A 6,031-nucleotide genomic window follows, 5' to 3' on the forward strand; every position below is an offset into this window, starting at 1 on the left:
CTTCCACTCAGCCAACGTTCCTGTGGGTCTGGGTGATGTCCCTTCCGTCTTTTAGTTTCACTTTTGAAATGGTTGTTCGAGGCGGCAAACTCCGGCGTTAACCTATGCCGCCATCTTGGTTCTTCGTGGTTTCCTTTTCTCGTAAATTGACTTTTGAATCATTTTCTTGAAAGGTTGCCAATATTCTGTCATATATTGTTTAACAAAAAGCGAATGAGCCAGGCTAAGATGGAAAAGGAAGCGTTCATTGGCTGAAGCTGAGAATTACTGTATTCCTTTGTGAAAGGCAGCATGCCTTCCTATTGAAGATTTTATTTCTTCAGTGTTATGAATAACTATTTTTAAAATATGAAAATGGGGGTCAGTTCTTCTGAGTCACTTTTCCAAAAAGTTAATATAAAATTTTGTTGTTAAAAAAGGACAAAATGTATTACATTTCTGGTTTGCAGACTTCTAACTAGTTTGTAGGCTTTTTTGTTTTAGAAAAGGTTAATAAGAATCTGTGAGCAAGTTGCAGAATTACAATGTGTATTTATAGGTCAGGGGCCAAGAATCCTCAGTTGGCTGTTAATTGTGACAGGATGTGACTTTTGAAAGCTCTGAACACATACCTATACAACAGAATGCTCACTTATTTTCTATACAACTCAATGAAAAAAACAGCCTTTGTTGAGCTTTTGAAATTGTTCTCCCAATAGATTGTGCTTCTAAATGTAATGCATGAACTTTAACATGTTTTGTTCTTGAACCATTTCTGGAAACTATTCTGAACATGACATTTCTTAAGGAAAATTTCTTGAATGTGTAAAAGTTGCAGGCCACCTTTCTCATGCCTTCCAACTCATGCCTAAAATATGCAATAAACACTCCAGTAAGAGTGGAGGGGTCTTCATTGGTTATTTAACCATGCTATGGAGAGGGCCCTGCCCCTCATGGCTCACCACAACATTGAAAACTGACACCATGTAAATAAATCTTTGCTTCTAGATGAAAAGAGTATGGGGACACATTAATTTCATTTTTTCTTTTAGTTTCATCTCTAGTTAGGAAGCATGATCTGTTTTTCATATGCTGGATGCAAAAACATAAAAAGAAAAAAAATAGAGAAGTATTCTAATTTTATATTTTAAAAGTTTATAATAGTAATGAGTTTGTAAAAAACAGGCCTTAGCGCATAGATGAGAATGGTGCCCTTTGGAAAGTCTCATCTGTGTCCTGGGAGTTTAATCACCTGGAGCTCTTACCTTAATGATAAAGACCTAGTAGGTCTTTAAAATGTAAATAATGTATATAGTTTAATCACAAATTAAAAAACATTTTTTTAAAAGAGAAGAAAACTGTCAGATAAGTTATAAGTGTGTAACAAGGCTAAATTTAAAAATATTTTAAAAATTCTTGACAGAAACGTCATTAAATTCATTTTCCTAGCAAAGCTTAGCAGAAGGTCTACTTTTCCTCCAGGCTAGTTTTCTGCTCCGGAGGCTTTGAGAAAAATTATTCTAAGCAGCTAAGTATCAAGGCAATAAAAGGATGAGGCACAGATCACTTTGATGAGTTTACAACTATTGTGAATAACATAATCAGAAAAATGCACAACCCCGCACACCCTGCTCCTTATTTCTTAGAGTGAAAAGGAGAATAAAGCCTCATGCCATCACCACACAGATCAGGGCAGGGGGAGGGTTCCTTGGCTACTCTTCTCTCTGCAGAAAGCATCCAGTTGCTCTGAACTCTTCATTTCATCCTTCCCCAGACCATGCCACCACCTTGAGGCCTTCGCTTTCTACAAACTCAGCCTTGAAGACAAAAGGTTTCTAAAAGGATTCCATTTTGGCCTTTTCAAACCAGCTCAGAGGCAGACAGAAGATTTAACAGTGACCAAATATCCTTGTGTCAGGTTAATTTTTTACTTTTACTTTTTAATTCATTTAATGTTGATAATGGAGGGAAAAGAGAATAAAGGATAATGCAGGAATAAAGGAAGAAAGAAACATTTTTTCCACTGCTTGCTAGATTAATTCTTAGGCTACCCTGACTCCAGCCATCATACACATCCTAAACAGCTCTATTTAGTGAGCTAGAGGGATTTTCTCAGGATGTGTAAATTTCCACACAGGGACTGCGATGTGGTTTCAAAGTATTAGTATATTCTGCCAAGCATTGCTTGTTCATAACTCCACATTACCTGCTAAGTTAAGAAAAAGAATCTATAAATTTGGCCAGTTCTGTGCATGTAGCTGAACAAAATTTTGATTAATTTCTGTTCTGTAGTTGGCTATGGTTTTGGTTGTGTGAGATATTTGTCCCCTACGGTCTTGAATATAAAATTCTGTACAACTATTAATTTTTTTTTGCTGAAAAACATATGTATTAAATAAGAATAAACTATTTGTAAACATAGTGTTTAGGACTGCATTTGTATGCCTCTGTGTATGTTCAGAAGACATCCTTCAGCAAATTATTCCTAAATTAATAGTAAGTACATATACCACTAATAAACATAAGGATAAACATTATCCTTTTTATAAAAATCAGCTAGCAGAAGTGAAGAATGTAAGTTTGTCCTGAAGAAGCACCCTTAGTATATTATTTTCTACTTTTTAGTTAAATAAAATAGAAAATTCATGACTTACTTTGAAACCATATCTTCTAAGAAAATACTTATAATGAAGATCTTCCTTAGATCTCCCTATTTTTATTTTTCTTCTTCTTTTTTTTTTTTTAGAGACTGGAAAAGAGGGGGAGAGATTTATAGAGAGAAACATCAATGTGAGAGAGAGACTTTGATTGGTTGCCTTCCACATGTATCTGGACCAGGGCTGAAGATCGATTCCTCAACCAAGGTATGTGCCCCTGACCAGAATTGAACCCAGACTCTTCAGTCCGTAGGTTGATGCTCTTTCCACTGAGCCAAACCAGCCAGGGCTATTTTTCTATTTTTTTTTAAGGGCGCATGTGGTCCATGGACTTCTGTATGATATAGTCTGTCCCAGAACCTTGGCAATGTATGTGAATTTGCATTATCTCTGCCCCAAATAAGCTTAGCGAGAGAGATCTAATTTTAGTTCTTAAACTCTGGTGATTGCTAAATTTTTAAATCATGTTGACTCTTGTTCCAGGAAGGATATTTTGGTTATTAGGAACAGAAAAATCTCCTCTCAATTGAGTATAAAAAGGTTTGTAGGAAGACTACGGAAGGTGACAGCATGAAGAGCCGTCTCAGGAAGGACAGCAGCTGGAGATACCAGCTGGGAACACCTTCCGCTGTTTGCTAGCCCTGTGATAGCTGTCCCCAGTTCAAATTCCTGGGAGAGAGTATCTGATTGGCCTAGCTTAGGTGACATAGACTCTTCAGGTGTCAGGTTATGAGCACCTGTGCTTTAGACATGGAGGGAAGAGATTAATTTCCCAAAGGAAGGGAGGATGGACAGAGAACAACCACAGCTGTCTGCTTCATTATTCAGCCACTTGGCTGTCTGGTACACAGGCACACTCTGTAATCCTAGCTCCCAAGAAGCTGAAGGTTGGGCCAGTAGGTGCTATGCAAAGCACTTGTCCAAGCCAAGTTTCTTACAATGTGGGGTTCCTGCCCAAGCTCTGGAGCACCTGCTTACAGAAGGAGGGAGGGAAAAGTGCCAGCCGCCCAAAGTAACCACAATAGTAACTACAGTCCAGTGCCTGACTGGCTAGCTCACACCCTCCTTTCCATATCTATTTTCCTTAATATAATACAACTATTGCTTACGTAATCTAAGTGTTCTTGCCCTCTTCCAAAAGTCATCCCCAAATCCTGACTTAGAACTGCAGCAAGCTCCCAGCATCCAGACTCTTCACGTGAAGCGAATTCCTCTCATTCACACCAAGCTGTGGCTAGATGAGACATTCAGCCACCCCCTCCCTCAACTCACTGTACAGTGGCAGAGAACTGGATTGCTGAGAGGCAAACTCCCACTCAGAGCAGCATACCACTTTTAATAGCACCCTTTGTGTCACTGATACATGGCAGCCACCACATCCTGTGGTCCAGGAGGACAAGCCCTCCATGAACTGGTGGTGAGATGAGCTCCTTAGGCTCTGTGTGCTGGGAGAACCATTGTCTACCTTGCTCCATTTCAACTCCCATTTTGGCCACTCCGTATCTCTTGGGCCTGTGCCAGTCACTGCCTGTTTGCCTTAAGATCCATTTCCCAATCATTTCCTTCATCTGCCCTGTAGGAGCTAGTTTTAGGCTCCCTTACCCTCTAGGTTTTGTTAGTTCCTGCCACGGGAAGCAATGAGAAAGATTAAATGAAAGGAGGAGGGCAGAACACTGGGATCCCCCTGCTCCATACTCCTCACTCTCCCTGTAATGTTCCATTATTTTTTCTGAGATCCTCAGCCTTGGCTGATGCTGTTAGTCTAAGTGTAACCCTGAGGTAAGCCAGGATACGAATAAAGCCAGCTCATGGAATGGGGCCAAATGAATAAATCACAAAGGGAGCCTTGATCAATCTGTGCCTGAAGCTTACTCACTTTTGGACTTTTCCCTATGCAGGGTGGTAAATTCCCTTTATTTTACAATACAGTTTAAGTTGTATATATTCTTTTTTATTGGAAGCATCTTAACTGACCCATACGGTTTATAACCTTCCAGCCATGAATATAACAGGATTTGCACAGCCCCCATTTCATCTTCACTCAGATAGTCCTACTTTTTAGGACCTGCATATCAGATATATGAAATATCTAATTTTTTTATTTTTTAAAATTAAATATATTGGGGTAACATTTGTTAACATGAACATATATGTTTCAGGTGTGGGTTTCTATGTTACAATATGAGTATGTTGTACTGTGTGCCCTTACCACCCAAAGCCAAATCTTCTGTCACCTATATTAGGACCTTCTTCTCTCCCCGCCCCACTTCCCTCTGGCAATCACCACACTGCTATTTGTGTTTATGAGTTTCAGTTTTATATCCTACATATGAGTGAAATCATATAGTTCTTAGCATTCTCTGACTGACTTATTTCACTTAGCATAATGTTCTCAAAATCTATCCATGTTGTTGCAAATGACAATATATCATTCTTTCTTATGGCTAAGTAGCATTCCATTGTGTATATGTACCACATCTTCTTTATCCAGTCCTCTACTGTGAGTCACTTTGGTTGTTTTCATGTTTTGGCCACCATGAATAATGTCGCAATGAATATAGGGGTTCATATATCTTTGCAAGTACATAATTTCAGGTTTTTCTGGGAGAGTACATGATTTTGAGTTTTTCCAGTATATATTCTGGAGAGGGATTGCTGGAACATATGGTAGCTCTATTCTTAATTTTTTGAGGAATCACCAGGCTGTTTTCCATCGTGGTTGTACCAGTCTATATTCCCACCAGCAGTAAATAATGTTTCTCTTTTCTCCACAACCTCTCCAAGTCTTGTTATTGTTTCTTATTGATAATGGCCACTCTAACAGGTGTAAGGTGGTATCTCATTGTAGTTTTGATTTGTATTTCACTAAATGCCAGTGAGGTTGAACATCTTTTCATATATCTACTAGAGGTCCGGTGCACAAAAATTCATGCACTGGTGGTGGTGAGGGGCATCTTTCCACCTGGCCTGCACCCTCTCACAATCCGGCACCCCTCAGGTAGGGTCCCTAGGCCTGGCCTGAGATCAGGGCCTATTGGGGTTTTCCTTTCCCCGGCTGCAGGCAGCTGGCTCTACCCCTGCCACTGTCACTGCTTGCCATCTGTGGAGCACTACCCCCCTACTCCCCTTCCACCAGTGGCCTCCCTCTGCAAGTGACAGGCTGGGATGCAATGGCTTGGCTGGCCTGGGCCTCCTTACTGGGGGGTGAGGCCAGCCCTGCGAGGGGCTGTCTGCCTACCTGATCGCCCCTAACTACTTACCTGCCTAGCTGATCACCCTAACTACCTGCCTGCCTACCTGATCACCCCTAACTACTTGCCTGCCTACGTGGTCTGCCTACCTGATTATCCCTAACCACTCTGCCTACTTGCCTGATTGCCCCTAACTGCTTGCTT

At 40.5% G+C, this 6,031-nt stretch overlaps 1 non-coding gene across 1 annotated transcript in view; it reads left to right on the top strand.

The window, feature by feature from the left end:
• LOC102768846 overlaps positions 1 to 2,412 on the top strand; it is a 5,988-nt gene extending 3,576 nt beyond the window's left edge. Inside the window, exon 2 of the transcript XR_001512409.1 lies at positions 1,754 to 2,412. This is a non-coding gene — a transcript (uncharacterized LOC102768846). The remainder of the gene's footprint in view (positions 1 to 1,753) is intronic.
• The last annotated feature ends 3,619 nt before the right edge of the window (positions 2,413 to 6,031 follow it).

Source organism: Myotis davidii, unplaced genomic scaffold (assembly GCF_000327345.1).
Source record: "Myotis davidii unplaced genomic scaffold, ASM32734v1 scaffold1051, whole genome shotgun sequence".
NCBI classification, from domain to species: Eukaryota; Metazoa; Chordata; class Mammalia; order Chiroptera; family Vespertilionidae; genus Myotis; species Myotis davidii.